General features: G+C 40.1%; 1 long non-coding RNA gene across 5 annotated transcripts in view; it reads right to left on the reverse strand.

The window, feature by feature from the left end:
- Nucleotides 1-17,316, reverse strand: part of LOC135578643 (uncharacterized) — a 208,486-nt gene that overhangs the window by 21,563 nt on the left and 169,607 nt on the right. For 3 of the 5 annotated variants that reach the window (XR_010470593.1, XR_010470596.1, XR_010470592.1), the window contains 2 exons: nucleotides 14,168-15,481; nucleotides 12,219-12,426 (listed from right to left, as the gene is read on the reverse strand). This is a non-coding gene — a long non-coding RNA (uncharacterized LOC135578643). The remainder of the gene's footprint in view (nucleotides 1-12,218; nucleotides 12,427-14,167; nucleotides 15,482-17,316) is intronic. The other 2 variants (XR_010470594.1, XR_010470595.1) reach the window with 2 other exon arrangements.

The raw sequence follows: 17,316 nt of genomic DNA on the forward strand, positions 1-17,316 counted from the left end.
TGTGGCACATGCTTGGGCTTGCAAGCCTCCAGCATAGGTCTGGCCACCCTCTTTGCAGAGGGGAACCCAAGAGGCTAAGTAAAATACAGGGTTGCAGCTGGCAGGCTGTAATGCTACCTTCCGTAATTTCTGCTGTTTTCTTCAGTGCTAGCTTTGCCTGTCCTGTTATAATGAGCCAATTAATACTGGCTACATATATGATGTGGGCTGCAAGAATGTTGAGGAAGAGTGCAACTATCAGCTAGGTGCAGAGGCAGCTTCAAAACCAGAGTGTTTTTGAAGGTTTGCAGCATTCCACTTACTGAAGTTTTAACTGAGATAAAACTCAGAAAAGCACTGGTTTAACCCAAATCTTCCAGTGATCAACCAGGGCACAACCACAAAAGTAGATGAAAGCACTCTCAGCAGAAATATGTATGGGCAGAAGCGATCTCTGCATGGGTTGTGAATGTCTTTTACCATGTTACTGGAAAAACTTGAGAATTGCTGGCTTGAAAAGGAGAGAAAAAATGAGACAAAGAGCAAAATCTATTAAATTGCTGAGGTTCTTTTGTGGGGCTGACACATTTCAGAAGGATCCCCAAAGGTCCTGCTTAGCTGTATAAGCATGCTGTTGTCATCAGGTCCCAGGAAATGGATTTACTTCATCACCCTTCTATTTATTGTTCTCTTCACCCACCTTCCTGGCTGCTTTCTCCTCTGATAGTTAGACACGCTTCCAGGGGCTGGGCTCAGGCAATAGTAGTAGAAACTCACGTATATTCAGGTAAACCTTTTTTTTCCTGCTTTGTTTTCTCCTGATTTCTGATAAAAACCAGAACATTTTAGGGTGGATGGACACTCCCCTGTGCACTTTGCCATACACAGTGGGACACCCGCCATCGGCTCCCCTGAACAATGAGAAAACTGGGGCCCACGGGATGGCAGCATGTCTGTCTCACAGAGTTGCTGCAGAAGAGCCCAGGGCTGTAATGCTTTTCAGGGCCCTGCAGAGATGTGTGGGGCCTAGTCCTGGAGCAAAGGGATGCTGTGTGTTCAGACTCCTCCTCATCTGGGTTGTGCTGGAGGGAAAGGATGCTGGAGGAGGATGGTCTTTACTCAGCCTGACCTGGACCATTTTTAACTTTGTGAATTCTGATCCCCTAGGTGACCTCCAAACTCAAAGGTGGTGAGAGAACTCAATCCTATTATAGATCTTGCCACCAAACAACCAAAAAGCAAGGCCTCCCTCTTGCTTCCATGGGCTTTAATGAGGACCTGGGCTATGCCACACTTGCATGGAGAAGCAGAATTGTGCAGAAATACACAGCACATTTTGCTTTAGATGGTAACACTTCAGCTATTGCATTGCAGCAGGCCAGAAAGAGTCATTTACTTTTATAGCAGGAGTGATGTGATGCATATAAACTGAAAACTCTTCCCTTTTGCCAGAGCACATGGATGAAACCCAAACTCTAAAAACGATAAACACACTTTTTCATTCAAGTCTTCTGTGTCCCAGATTTGCTCAGCTGCTGTCTTTGGGATATATGATGCATGCCCTGTTACTCCCTAAGCATCTGCTATGGGCCACTATGAGAGGCAGAGAGATGGGCTAAAGGGACCTCTAGTTTGAGCCAATATGTGCTTATGAGGCAGCTCCTGCTTGCACTGCAGGCAATCCGACATTTGTGCTGTCTGTGCAGCAAAATGAGGGCTCAATTAGAGCATGAGCTAGTATAATTCTGCTAGGTCGTTGAGACTGGTATAGGTACAAAAAGCACTGAGAGTGCAACAGAACTGTCTCTACAAAATGCAAATCAGAACATATTGTTGCTGAGGACCCTCTGTGTCTCCCCTAGCTGTTAGCAAAGCTCATGCCCGTGCCACTATATGGCCATTGCTACCTTTCCTCATATGAGCTCTGTAGCAGATGTTTGTCTGCATTTTCACATAGACATGTAATCTTTGCTCAGGATCCATGGGTTTCTCTCTCTTGCTGGCCTCCTGATACATGCATACCTTGAGATCATCAGTCCCTGGCTCTGTCAGGCTACATCTGTACTGATAAAAGAGACAGATGCAGAGCATGACCCCCAGCCAGGCACATGGGTGCCCATACGGTCTGGTTGCTGGTACAACTCCTGCTGTGGTTTTTGGTCCAGGCCAACAGATCCTCTCACACACAATGCCTAGGCACAGCTGGGAGTTAGCATGGGCCAAAAATCATTTCCGGTTGAGAGTCTGAGGCTATTTTGGAGGGTAAGAATATAGTTATATAGGTATGTTTTTGCCTGGCTACTCAGGGAAAGGGAAAATGCCCTGGCCCTGTTTAGTTTATCAGCAAGAACATAGCCTGGGCCTGGGTCTCAAAGAACAGTCAGGTTCATGAGGGAAAAAGGTAACCTGACCTCTCTGAACGTTAGTACCTATTACCATGTAATGGCACATACATTTTTCTTGCTCTCTAACCTTGCTTTAGAGAATACATCAATGTTCAGTCCAGACATTAGCATAAAAATATATGTTTTTCATAACTATGATGTTACCAAAACACCAAGGGGGGAAAAAGGGGTGGGAAGCAGTAACCCTGTGGAATCTAGAAATGGCCACCTAGTTCACTTTCACAAATTTTAGGCAAAATCCAAGGTCCATAAAAAACATTCACATGTCTCTAGCTGTCCCAGGCTACTAGACCCTTCCAAGCAGCCTACAGAATTTCACATCATTTAGTACAGAAGACCAAAACCTTAAAACCCACAACATGATGTAGAAAGGGAGAACATGGACACTGCCATGACTGAAGGCAGTGAAGAGAAAATGCCCGAACCATCTGAGGAAGTGCAGCTTAGTGCAAGGAAGCTGAAGCAGGGAGTGGGAAACTCAGAGATGACAGACATAGTGAACCTAATGTGAAAAAGCCAAACCCTCCGTCTGCCTGCATAGTTGTAAAGTTATCCAGCCCTGGACAGCCCTGCTAGTCATCGAAGCTGTCAGGCTGGTTTTTAGTTCATTCAGTAATTTTATTTGATGCAAGGGGAAAGATTGGGTGTGAGACTGTACATGATGTCCTGTAGCTTGCTTTCACAGTCCCAATCAATCTTGTCTAAGGTTAGAAATGCTCACCTGTTTCTGAATTCCGGGTCTTCGGCAGTGCTCAGAGACCAAGAGCAGTACTTTTCAAAATCATACTAAAATACCCTTTACAAGCAGTAGTGGGGTTAAAGACAGAGAAATGGGACTCCAGGAGGTGTCCATGCAACAAACCTGCGATGGGATCCCCTTGCAGCAGAGCAGCTGACTGCTACTGGAAGCGGCACAGGCAGGACGGCTGCAGCTACGGTGTTAAGGGACTTGATCCCACAAACCTACTGCAGGCAGAACTGCTGAATCACAGACCAGCTGCACCCTAAGATCTTAAACGGCTGGATGCAGAGCTGATGGTTACAGCCTGAAGCTGAATATAGGACGGACTGCTCATGTAGAAAAGCAAGGAAGCAAACAATGGAAAGCCTGAGAAGTGAGACTACGTGACTTCATCTCATTCAGCCCAGGTGAGATGGGAGCCATTTCTCAGTGGAGTGCAGCAACGTACCGGTCTGGTAAAACAGAGCTGCAAACTCCTCAAAAGAGAGGAAAAGGGGAAACGTTTTCCTTTGCAAAAGGCATTATCACACAGAAAAGAGCTGCTCTTCACAATGAAATAGAAAGGAGCTAATAAGCTGCCACTGGTTTTGCAGTCCTGACACCATATATGAAACTTATATAGTGGGGAACTTGTTTCTACTGCATCCTTACCTTGGTAGTACTGGGGTGAAATTGGTTTTGCAGCTTGGTTGTTGAATTGTACCAGTTGTAATCAAGGTCATGACATTTCTCCCAAACACCCTCAGTATCGATTCTTCATTCTGTTTTGTTTTGAAAATGTTAACAGCACACACTGGCTACATATCAATATAGTGAAAAACTGGGGGATGTCAGGCAAAGCTGTTTGCAGCATGCAGTACTACTGCTTTAAGAGCAGGCTGTGCAGCACAGAGAATAAGCAGTGTGCACTAGTCTGGAATGAAATAGGCTACAAATAAATTATTAAGCTTTTCTAGGAGGCAGACGGGACATTTTCACCTAGGCTGCAGTGCGTGTCATCACATACAGAAAAAGGATAAACAGGCTTGGGCCAGCTTGATGACGATAGTAACTTACACATGCCTATTCAAAACCAGTCATATCCAGATTAAGGCAGTGTCCGACAGCAGTTTCCAGAATACACCTACATAACGCTTTCCAAGCCTTCCTAATCATTACTATGTGTTGATTGGAAAAGAGCTTTAATGTGCTGATTCACAGATTCCATGTTTGTTTGCTGAATAACTGGAGGGGAAACACTTTCAAATTTGTCTTTTCATATTCACTCGGTCCTCTGGCCAAGATGTTCTTGTGGAAGATCCCTGCTATAGACAGTTCTCCTGCAAATTTTAAATGGCTATTTTTGTCTGAGTAGATACATCTTTGTGTGACGCGATTTCATCTGAAGGCAAGATTTTCAAAGCAAATAAAACCATTAGAAATTTTCAGAAAAAGAAAAAAGTAATCAGGCTCAACCCACAGTCTGGTAGTGCAGTTTAGGCAGGCAATCTTCCCTGTACCTCTCACAGAGAATAGACACAATTTTTTTTTTCCAATGAGAAGAGAAAAGGAAACATCATAGCATCAGGATATGTTTCTAGAAAGTGTTTCAGGTGGACATTAGGCAACCAAGAGGAATCAGAACCCTCAAATTGTAAGCATATGGATTATAAATCTCTTCCAGCTCTTAACCTTGCAGTGTTTGCTGCCCTGGGTCAAAACTTCTTGTCCACTTCTGTGATGCCATGATATGGACAGAAGGTTTGGAGCACACATGGCAAAAAAGCATTACTTTTAAGGTTAAATAACTATCTTTACGTGTCATCCGACTATACACATTTGCACAGAGAAGGAGGAGTGTGGAATTAACCCTTTTGAAATTTCCCAGAGTTGGAAGGGACCTTGAGAGATCATCTTCTTCATACCTCTTCACAGAAAAAGGGTCAGTTATACCTAAGCCATGACACATAAGCTTAAACATAAAAATCTTCACTAGTTTTAATCTGACTTGCACCTTGTTACCTTGCTTTAATGTTTTCGTAAATCTTGTCACTAGATTTTCTCAATTTTATAAAATTTAAATGTCATTTGTTGCAAGCAAGCTTATTTTTTTCTGTCTCTTCCTCTCTTGAACTCAGGGGATAACTGACCACCTTCTTTTCACAATGAACTTTTACAATTTGGGACGTCACTATGACCCTTCTTTCTTCTTTTCTTTTTTACTAAATGAAATAAGGTTGGTTCATTCAGCCTTTTCTCCTTGTCCACATTTGTTAGAAACTGATCGTTCCTTATGGCTCCTTCTGGATTATCTCCAGTTGGTATAAATCTGCCTGTAAGTGCAATGCCCCAAATTGGATACAGAACTTCCACGGAGGCTTCTCCAGTGGCAAGTAGAGCAGAATAATTTCATTCCTCTGTCTTATAACCAACAGCACTCTTAAAAACATCCCAGAATGAGACTTGTTCTTTTGCAGCAGCGTCATATGCTTTTATGGCACATTGCAAACTTTAAATACATTTTCTGCCCTGTTGCTGCCTTACCCATTTTAGATCCTTAGTTTCAAGTTCCAGAGCTTCACTTGTCTGTTGCAAATCTCCATTTTCCTTCTTTCAAACTGAAAACGCTCACTTTGCTTTGGAATCCTATGTAGTCTTCCAAATGTTGCACATCTTCTTAAGTAAGTATCCCTGCTTGAAGTGCACTCCCAGGTTGACCACAAACCATTATAAACTTCAGTTACTAAAAGGGCAGGGAACTCGTTTGACAGGAATAAATAAATTATAACTTCATTTTCAGTATGACTCAGCTTGGTATCCCTACAGATGGAAGGAACTTTCACCCAGACAGTTGTATCTCACATTGTCCTAATACAAGTGTTATTTTAAATAAATCTGCTGCTTCAACTTAACAGATGGAACATATTACCTTTATCCTGGATAAACTGCATTGCTTTCAGAAGACATAAATGCTCTGAAAACTGTAAGTGTTGGAAAACACTATGGATTAATTTCGTCGGTCAGTGATCTTGAAAATCTGGATCTGGAAGTGCACTGAGAGGCAATGAGTGTACAATGCAGATATATTTAGCATAGCCTATCCCAGATAGAGAGTGAGCAGCTCTCCTCTTTCTTGAGAAGCACTTTCCAGAACTTCTGTGAGGCTTCTACCCTCAGTTAATTATATTCTTTTCTTTTTTTTTTTTCAAATTAAAATGTTGGTCACTGTTGGTGAATCCTTGACTAAGAATAAAGGATCAGAGCATGATATACTGCTGCATATATTGCTCCTTTCCTAACACAACATTAGAACACAACCTCTGTTAACATTGAGAAATTAATACTTGGTGTTCAGGGTTAAGGGCCAGTATTAGGACAACTTAAAAGGCTTTCCCTCCTTGGTCAGTTGTTCCTTGGTTCAGCAAGAGTAATCTTTCCAAGTCCTGCTTTCTCCTAGACATCTTTCTAAAGGCTTAGTTCCAATCTGTGAAAGTGGAAACATACTGTAAGTGGTATCATTGCTTCATGTTCTAGTGTGCTTTTTGATTTACTCTGGAGAGGGCTCTGGAAATGTCTATGCAACTGTAAGAGAGGGTATGCTTACAGAGAGGTAGTCTTTAAGTAGCAGATTAAAACATTACTTTATGTAATTTTGTTTTTAGTATTGCTGTTACATGAATCTGCAGATATTTGTGTCAACCCCTCTACACCCTGAATAGTATTGTGAATGAAAGTGACCCTGGCTGTTCAATCGGTGTGAATCTGAGGCTAACTTGGTTCCCACAACATATTATGAAAGCACTCAGAGAGTCACACACAACAGAAACTACTCCCCAGGTTTTTAAATGTCTGCTCCTTAATCAATTCCAGGTTTGGAGTGCTCATTTTCAGGGAGCTGCTGATGCACTCAGTTACCATTCAGTCCAATTGGCATCGAAGCTTTTCAGTACATTACAAAATCAGGTTGAAAGTACTTACTTAATCTGAGTACATAAAATCAGTGACCACTTCTGGCCCCAGTACAAATATGGAGTTGTTTTATTATGAACCATTGTGCTTGCAGTTAAAGGCAAGAGGAGCAATTTATTAACACAAACAAGCCAATTCCTCAGTGGCACTTGTAGGAGCTGAAGTACTGTCCTTCCCTAGAACAAGATAAGACTAATATCCACACTGTATTAGCCAAAGAAGCAGGGTAAGTTGTGAGCATACGCTTTCTCACTTTAAAAAGGGGGCTCACACTTAGATCAGGTAGCCACATCAACACAAAGTATTTAATAACTACTCTGGGCTGAACAACGCTTGCTCTCTAATATCAGGCACTAACAAAAGCAATCCAGAGAGAAAATGTATCCTCTTTTCACATACCTATTATGTAGACCAAATATTATTTCTCAGTTTTGCCTTTTTAAATGTGATGCACCCTGCTGTTTAAAAAAATCTGCACTGAAAAAAAAAAGAATCTCTCACCAACAATAAAATGCAACAAAAGGTAGATTAAGGGGAGCCCAGAGCTCTCCACAGCAAAGCGGAGAAAAACGAAGCCAGGTTAGTACCTTGGGGCTGGCAGATCTGGAATTCCCTTCATCATAAGCACTGTTTCACTTCACCTCATTGTGCCATGCCGGTGAATCCTGAGGTTAATTATTAGATTATTCTAATACACATCAAAGGCTTTTGTAGGCTCCTGAGTCTTCACAGTTTAATATGTTCATTTATCAGGTGCAAGTAGGAGAAATGAAAACTAATTAAATGATTTTTTAAGACTTTAAAAATCATCTATTATTTTTGAACTCCACTCATTGGACTCTCTCTGTGATATTGCAGAGGCTGCAAAGTATAGCTAAAAGGGACACCTGGGTTCTAATAGTTTGCGTACTTTGAAATCATGAATCAGTTCACATTTGAGTTGTTTTATTTAAAATGTGATAGTATCAAAACTTATTATATATGTTATTATATATATTATTCCTCAGGCCAGAGCAAGAACATGCTGAAGTAAATGGATATCTTTCCAGATAGTTTTAGAAGAAATACTTCTTAATTTCCAGCAGGTCAGCAATCCTCACCATTGTTTAGATAAAGTTTTCGGCTTTCTATTCTAACACTGTTTCAAAGGCACAGACTTCCGCTTTGAACTTCAAGATGCCTTGCTAACCACTATCTACTGACAGTATGACAGGGGCAGAATTTGACAGTACAAAGAAATTAAGTGCAGTAATAGGAACTGAATTTCTCTCCATTGTTCTTTTATTACCTCATACCAAGGGCAGCAGGGGGAAGGGGTGTAACCCCTTCATTCCAAGAAAAACATGCAGCTAAAAGAATGAATAAGATCAAAATTATCTTCTACAGGAATGCAAAACACAGGTGTATTCCTGCATATATGTGGTCCAAAATATAGCAGAGGTTTACTTGATCAGCGGTAAGAGCTGAACGAGAAGAAATTTGCTTGCACCTTTGCTGAGTGACACAAGACTATACAAAGCAACAGGCTGTAAAAGGACATCTAAGGGAAACAGAGAAGCTACATTCACCTTAGAGCCCATACTTCTACTGAAAAATTTGCTCCAGTTGGATTTTTCCTGAAATAACAAGGAACAGATAGAGGAGCACCGTGGTCCAACCACAGCTTAGAGTTGCTTATTACTCAGGAGCACAGGCATATCTGAAAAAAATGCTGGAATTGCAGTAGAATGCTGAATCGTGCTGCAGTCCATGGAAGACCACTGAATTCTGCTGGTTTCTGAATAAAAGGGGCTAAACAAACAAAAAATAATCCTCATGGAAATGCAATATAATCACATCTCTTTTTTGATTAGTGGGAAATCAATTCTGCAGCATTTTACCTGCAATTTGCACTATTCTTCAAAACAACAACAAAAGGTTTTGTTACTCTTTATTATGAGTTACAGAGGAGGGAGTTCATTCTCTAAACCTGGTAAAGAAACCATACAGTCTAATTCTTCATGAGAATTTTCTAAAATTTTATTTCCTGCATTAGGGCAACTGTATGGACATAATAAGATACTGTAAGCTCTGAGGGACCTGTTTTAAGTTATTGCACCAGGAGTCTATGGACCTAAGTGTCTCCTCAGGTACAGGTGGATGTAAAGAGAGGCCTTTACAGGCAGTGAGAGCGGCATGAGAAGGAAATATTGATCTGTTTAAAAAAGAAATCTTAAAAATGGCTGGAGCAATGAGACTCGGGAGAAGGCTATCTACTCAGCATTTCTGGATACAAAATAATTACAGTATTTCATCTTGTGCATCTAAAATCAGTACTCAACATTGAACCTCCTGGACTTAAAATATAAGTAAAATCACAAAAATATAATAAAGACCAGAATTATATATTATTTAACGCATTACTCCTTGGCCTGCAAGCATCATATCCATTGTGTATTTCTTTGTCTTGATAATGGATCTGAATTTTGGAAACAAACAAATAAACAAAAACAAAAAAACATCTTTCAGATACTTCTTACTTTCTTCTTTTAGACATTCCCAAATGATACTCTGTTTTTTATGAAAGTCTATTTTATTCCAAGAATCCATCACCATTCAGTCTATAGCAAAGCCCTTTCCACATCATGTCTCTATATATGTCAATATATTACTTTTTAACCCCCAACAACTTGAGACTTACCTAGTCCAAATGTGATTTCCCTACCTGAAACAGATATTCTTGATCTCAACCGTGTTTCCTGTTAATTTTGAAATGTACTCTATTATCAGTAGGTTAAGAAATAATAATTTAAAAAATCTGCTTTGAAAAGTAACTTCACTCTTTATCTTTTTTTTGGAGAAGTTTCATTTTTCTTCTTTTGACTACAAAATTTGAAATTGTTTACTTGTGCTACCTAATTGCAAACTGGTATATCTGGAGGTTGGCTAACAGTCAAGGCAGTGTTAGAACAGACTTTTGATTTCCTAAATAGCTTATAAAAGAATGTCATTCACAATTATGAGGGAAAGTGTGGGGATTTGAATGCAAAGGCTGTAGCACCCTATATGTAGGTATAGCACCCCATATATACATAGAGCACCCCATATATAGGTATACGTATATATCTCAGGTGACTATAAACCTCAGTGTTACAATACACAAGAACATCATTTTTTCCTTTAGCTTGGGGTTCAGGAACCTACACTTGTAGGGCTGGAAATACTTGGGTCTATCCCTTGGACCAGACACGAGTGACTATTAGGTAGCTGTAGAGACCCAGTTTTGAGGTCACGGATTTATTATGCATAGTGAGCGTGCTCAAGCTTGTGGTGTGACCCCAGAACCTCAACCCTCTGCGCTGCCTTTGTAAATGAATTAGGACAAATGATGGTAGCTTGGTTAGGACAATCTGTCCTCTATCTCTGCTGTACTCCATTGTCAGTAATGCTGCCTGTTTTCTTTCACACAGAAGGTCTCTTCCCATCCTGGCATGCCTCTGGAAAGAGCACCTGCCCATACCTTCCATACCGTTCATTCCCAGAACAAGCAGCAAGTGTTTGTGATACTCAGGAATGACTCTGTGGTCCAAAAACTCCAATATCACTCCAAAGTGACAGAAATTTCCACTAGTTACAAAATATATCAGATTCCCAGATCACCAAGGTCTTTTCAAATGACACTCAGCATGTTTCTTATATTGCACAAGCACACCAAAAATGTCATAGCTTTGTGCTCAGGCCTACAGAAATAAGCAGAGGACTCATTTCCCCAGCTGAACAGACATAAACATCCATCAGTATCTCAAACACTTTTTGACTATTATGCTTCTAAACAACTTTAAACTTCTGGATAGTGAACAGATAGGCACTTTACAGACAGGTAGGCAGCTGGAAATTACTAATGTGTAATTTCTACTGATCACACCAGCAAACAAAATATGCTCCTACTCAGCTGGCTATCTACTGCCTGAAAGAAGAATTAAACTCAGTTTCTGATTCAGTTCCTCAGTGGGTGTATCTCCAGGTGGAATTCCCATCTCTCTCTCCTTTATCCTGCCAGATATGGCAATATACTCTGTTTTTACTTTTAAATCTCACACAATTTGAAAAGTGCTTTAGTTATGCTGAAAAAATAGATTTTTTTTTTCTGGAAAATTCTCTCAATTTTTACTTTGTTCAGTAATCTTTGAACTGTGGAAGAAGAAGTCCCTGCTATTGCCCTAACTAATTACCTAAAAGCTTAGCCTGTAAAGCACATTGGCAACCAGGTTTGTGCCCTTCTTCTCTTGCTGTAATAATTGTGAAGGAACATCTTGTGCAAAGGTCCACAGTGTCCCAGGGCTCTATATTTCTGTACACAAAATGGAAAAATTCTGGGGAAAATACTATATCTCAAAACTAAATGTCATATAAATGATCAGTTACTAGGAACAATAACTTGGTTCTCACCTGGCATCTTTGTGAGCATGTGGAAAGTGAACTCCAGAAAGTACCTGAACCTCTCATAACTGCTACGAACTTATATCGGGCAACGGTGATTTGAATGACATGTCAAATGATCTACAGCATGGGGAAGCAGACTGAACCATCAGAAATTGATTTGACGACTATGTCAATTACTTTTGGCACTAAGCTTCCTGTAGATTATTTTCTGATAGATCTTTTGGCCATCTGTGACTGTTTCCCTATCTATGCTTATTTGGGGAGAGATGTAAGGAACACTTTGGCTATCATAAATCATTGACGTTTTTGCCCCATGTGGAATATATGCTTATACTGTGTGGGTCAGCTTTGATTATTCCTTCTCAGGCAGTAAATGTGGTTGCTGAGCAATAACATTAGCCACAAAAGAGCTGCCCCAAACCAATCTTGATTTGTGAGATACCAGATGAGAATTTAATTTAGCAGAAAAACCCAGCCCTTTAGTTTGTATACATTTTTGTGCAGTGTCCTTTTTTTTTTCTGCAGCCTGTTTTTGATCTCCAAGTTTCAATTCTGTTGAGTTACTCAAACTAAATAGGCTGCTACAACAACTTTTGCATGCTAATGTGTCAGATATTGATGCTATTTACACGAGATCTCATTTAAGAGCTTAAACACATCTTTTAATGTTGCAGCACTTACAGATTTGAAGACAGCAGAGAGAATGGCATTATGTCACTTACCATCATTCCTTGTTTTGCTGTGTGACAACACAGAGTGGCAGCTTCACACTTCTTTTATACTCTTTTTTTTGACTAAACATACTGGTAATATCAGGTTTAGTTTTATTTTATGGGAGATGTCTGTGGAATACCCAAATAAGTGGATTTAGCATTTTTTTCTTCATTTGATTGTAGGACTGAAAGTATTGAATCTTGAAAGAGATAAAGCCTAGAAGAAAGAAGTTTGGAATTAACTAGCTGCTACAAAAATACACATTAAAAACTATCAAAGAGTTCAGTGGTTCTAACAAACAAACAAACAAGCACAAATAAACAAACAAACAAACAAATACCACAGTCCTTTTCTTTCCTAAGTCAGAATTACTTCCGTGGTATAATGTAGGGTCATAATTACACTTTCCCTCTAGTTTGTTGTAGAATCATCTAGGAATGAAGATCAGATAAGATGTGAAATGTGAGGCAGGGGGCAGGGAGAAGATTTCAAGCCTTCTTTGGTCATTACAGAGGAGTGAAAATGGTACGACCTCTTTTTTTTTCTGCCTTTGCAGATCATCTCTAAAGGTTCCTGTTGTCATCCATTCACATCAACTGTGAGCAAGCTATTAACTTTATGGACTCAGGATGCTGGTTTCAGACTTGCAGACCCTAAGCAGTGATGTGCATCAAGTAATCTTTTATTTATTTATTTGAAAGCTTCAGCTTCTGAGAATCAGGCCTGCACAGCATTCTGACAATCAGGGTTAATTACTGTAATGCTTCTCTGGCAGGTCCTCCTTAAAAGATCTTACCAATATTGTAGTGCATGCAGGATGATGCTGATTGATACCTGTACCAGACTTTGTCAGCATATTACTTCCACTTTATGTAGATTGGGCATTTGCAGTTTGAAGTGCTCAAAACAATTTTTAGCACAGATAGGCAGCCTGAAACAATTCTCCGACAACAATCAAACCTCTGATCCGTGGCTTTCTCAGGTACTTTCTTGTTGGTTGAATACTCTAAGACTCAGCTCACTGAATACCTTATTGCTTCATCATCCTGAAGGCAGCACAACACAACATCTTCTTTCTCACTTTTGAATATTAATATGAAGTAAGTCTCAGTTTGAGTGAGTTTGTCTAATTTTAAATTCCCTAATAAACAAGTTTTAGTCTGCTGACAGAAAGGGTCTTCCTGTCTTCACTCATTGTTTTCCATAAGGGTGATTTACTTTTGCTATGCCTATTTTGCAGAACTCTGCTACAGAAGAAAGATGACCATTCCTTTGCTATCTCCGTCTCTTGGTTTGTCCGTGCAACGTCTCAGAACTCACAACCAGACCCTTAGACTAAAACAAATCCTAACTGACAGTAGACAAAACAGGTAAGATGTAGATCTACTAAACACTGACCTACTGAGGCATGTAGTTAAAGAATGTGAGAGTCCACCTGCCTGCGAACTGACCCACTGAGAAGCGCCCAGAGGATGTACTCAGCTGACCCTGTCACAGGGCGATAGCCAGCAGCTGAAAACAGAGTGGCATGGCTATTTCAGCTGGACACATCACAAGACCTCTAGTCACAGGCTTAGCAAAGGAAATGTTTTAGGTTTTGTGCGTCTTGACCAGCATTTTGACATCAACAGCCCCAGGTTAGATACCTTGTGCCTTTGTACATAGGAATAATGTGGGTTTTCAGAATAGGATCTCTGCAAGTCCATGAAGCAAGTCAGGATCTGCCTGAGCTAATCAATGGGGAGGGCTGAGCAGAAGCCAAAGTGGGTCAGGCAAGTACAGGTTAGAGCAGCCAAGGGCTTGCTCTGAATTTAAGTCTGTAAAAGTAAGCAGCTAGGAAAGTCTTCCAACAACTGATAAGAGCTTAAATTTATCACTGATTGAGAGTTGAATTAAGTCATTTTTTATCGCTTTAACCGTTTCTAAGGTAGTTCCTTCTATTTATGGAAATACTCACCTATTTAGTTGCCTTCTTCAGTGCTTTATACCACCAGTGCTCAAACAAGCCTGGAGATGTGATCCAGAAGTAGTATCACTATACATCTCCAGTCTTATAACTGTGTTTTCAAGGTATTCACATAGTTACATACAATATAACACAAGCAATACTATCAAATATTAAGTTGCAGCCCAGGTGACCTCTTTATGCTAAGCTTTTCTACAAGTGGTGTGTAAATAGTATGCATAGTTAATTTCCTACTTATAAAACTGAGTTCACTGCATTCAAATCAAAGGACAAGAAATAACAGAGGATGTCATTTGGCCAGCTGACTAAACAGTTAGCATTACATAGCCTTTCAGTTACACTGTTATACTAGATCAAGACGTTCGGTCAACTGATAATTCTACTTCAGCGACATTTAGTGAGTTAGCTAAAGCCATAGGAATGACCAATAAGGAAGATGGATGAGAAGTAAGTAAACATATTTGTGCAGGAAGAATAATATACACTAACATCACAGTCTAAAACCAAATGCATTTTGGCTGTACTTTTGGGCCTAATTGAGAACAAAGGAGAAGTTCATTTCATAGTGCATGTCCATTTACCAGGAATTAAATGCAATGATGACTCATTTTTATGTAACAAAACAAAACAAAAACAAACAAACAAACAAAAAGCTGTTTTATTTTTGAGCGCAGCTGAAGAATTCAGGTTAAAATTCTCAAAAGAAACCCCTTCCACAAACCCAGCACTGTTATTCCTAGTAAAAGTCCAAGGATTATAGATGCCTAAGTCCTTTATGTTCCTTTGAAAATAACGATTTCCAGATTTAGAGACAGTTTTGATTTATATTGAAAAAGTGGTGTGACCAAGACCCATTTTTAGACAACTGCAGGTGACCAGAGCTGTGCTGGAGAGGTACTTAAATATATTTTAGACAGCTCAAGAAAAAAACTTTATAGTAAACTGTCGAGGGTTAAGATTGCGGGATGACAATAAAACCCTGGCAGATGTATTGTTAACCCCCTCTCCCCCCCCCCCCCCACTTCCCCCTTTTTGCCCCTCCCTCTCCCCCCTTTCCACTAAGAAGAGGCGATTGGGAGGAAAAGAAGGACAGAGAGAAGAGGGTTGGAAAAAATTAAAGATGTTTTACTAATGCTACTAATAAGAATAGAGAAAATAATACAAAATATACAAAACCAATCTTGAAAGTTTCAGCAACTGCAGAGCCGGCAACCAAAGTCCTGGATTAGACTCTGCAGCCAATCAGAGCTGGATTCAGTCTCTCACTAGGCCTCAGTTTGCAGGGACGACTAGCAAGGTCCTCTCCTAATGTCGGCCATAAGGAAAAAGGGAAAAAGGGATGAGATCCTCGTGATCTCGCACTTTTATATGAAGTATTCATGTGAATGGAATGTTATACACAGTTGGTCAGTTTCTTGGTCACTTGTTTCTTGTCGCCCCTCTCGCGAGATGTCCATCCGTGATTATCAATAAGGTTGCATTCCATTGCTAGGTTTACCAAAACATGTGTCTGGTTCTCCAGGAAAATGCAGTTAATATGAAGGCTTTAGCTGACAGGCAAAATTCACTGAAAGAGAAACTTGTTTTTAACAAAACCAGGACATAAACTTATGGAAAAAAGGATGGCCAGGTGAAGCATCTGTAAGTTTTTTCCAGTGTTATATTGAGAGAGACTCATTACTTATTTTTTAATACAGTGCACAGCTTCTCCTAGCATTTATTAAGTCAGTTCCCCTGTCCCCACCCCAGATCAGACTACCTTTTTCTTTAATTATTCACAGTTTTAACACAGTTGAATGTTCAAAATAGCTTGTACATGGAATACTCAAAGATTTGACACACAGCTTATTCTGATGTTGTACAATACACATGAGAGTATTATGCATGGAAGTAGCATGACATGATAAATGAAGTTAGCTACCTTGTAAGTATATAAGTATTCCAATTAATAGGGCTGTTTCTAGCTGTATTTCTTGCTCAGCAAGACACTAAGGTCAGAAGAAAGTGTCTTCCTTGATTCCCAGTTGAAAATATGTATCATATTGGCCTGTTTTGAGGTATTCTACAGTAACCCAAGAGAAAAAGAGCCCAGAAACACAAAGCAAGTAGTTTTGCCCTATAGCATTAATCTACTGAACACCAGTGCACACTCTCTTGTTCATGGAAAGGGTGAAGCAATACTTCTGTTTACACACAAATGCAAGAAACATAAGTTTTTAGGATTCTTACAAAGTTTGCAATGGGCTAAGAGTATGTAATCAGTTGCTCAGAGCAACTGGCATTTGGTTATCCACCCAGTACCTGTCCTTGTGTGTATTTTTTAATTAAAGTGTACTATAAAGAATTTCAGTAAAATGAGTTATATCTACATGTAATGGGAGCTTGGGTACGCAGGAAAAAATCTGAGAAGAGAAGGAAAATGCATTTGGGGAACTAAGCAGTGATGAAAGACTGAGAGAAAAGACACCTGTTGTGGAAGAAAGAATGAAATTAATGCCAAGATCTAGTGTTACCTCACATTAAACCCTGAATGTAACAGTCAGATTTTTTGGCTAATACTTTTATCAAAATATGTCTGTTTACAGTTGCTTGCCTTTAGGAGCAGCCTAAGCTGTGTAAGTGTTTGATGAAGTAGCCTGTAACCTCCATAAAAAAATTTTTGAAGAAGTAGGATCACAGAATAGTTGAGATTGGAAGGGATCTCTGGAAGTCTTTAGTCCAACCTCCTGCACAGAAGAGGCTCCACTATGAGATCAAGAGCTCCAAATGTGGAGGTTGCATGAGCCCCTAGACTGCCTCTTCCACTGCTGGGCTGTCCTCAGGGTGAAAAATATTTTCCTTATATGTAGTCTAAACCCCTCTTATTTAAATGTATGCTCATTGACATCCTTCCTCCTGCCGCACGCTGCTGTGAGCAGCCTGGCTCTGTCTTCCTGGTGACCTCCCCACAGTAACTAGAAGGCCCTGTTCATGTCCCCCTGGGTTTACTCTTCTTCAAGACAAAAAAGCCAAGGTCTCTCCAGCCCCTGACATCACGGTGGGCCTTCACTGAACTTGCCCCATTTGATCAATGTCTTTCTTGTGCCAGGTGACCCAAAACTGGAAGCAGTACTCTAGGTGCCATATAAGGAGGGCCGAGA

Source organism: Columba livia, chromosome 2 (assembly GCF_036013475.1).
Source record: "Columba livia isolate bColLiv1 breed racing homer chromosome 2, bColLiv1.pat.W.v2, whole genome shotgun sequence".
Taxonomy (NCBI): Eukaryota; Metazoa; Chordata; class Aves; order Columbiformes; family Columbidae; genus Columba; species Columba livia.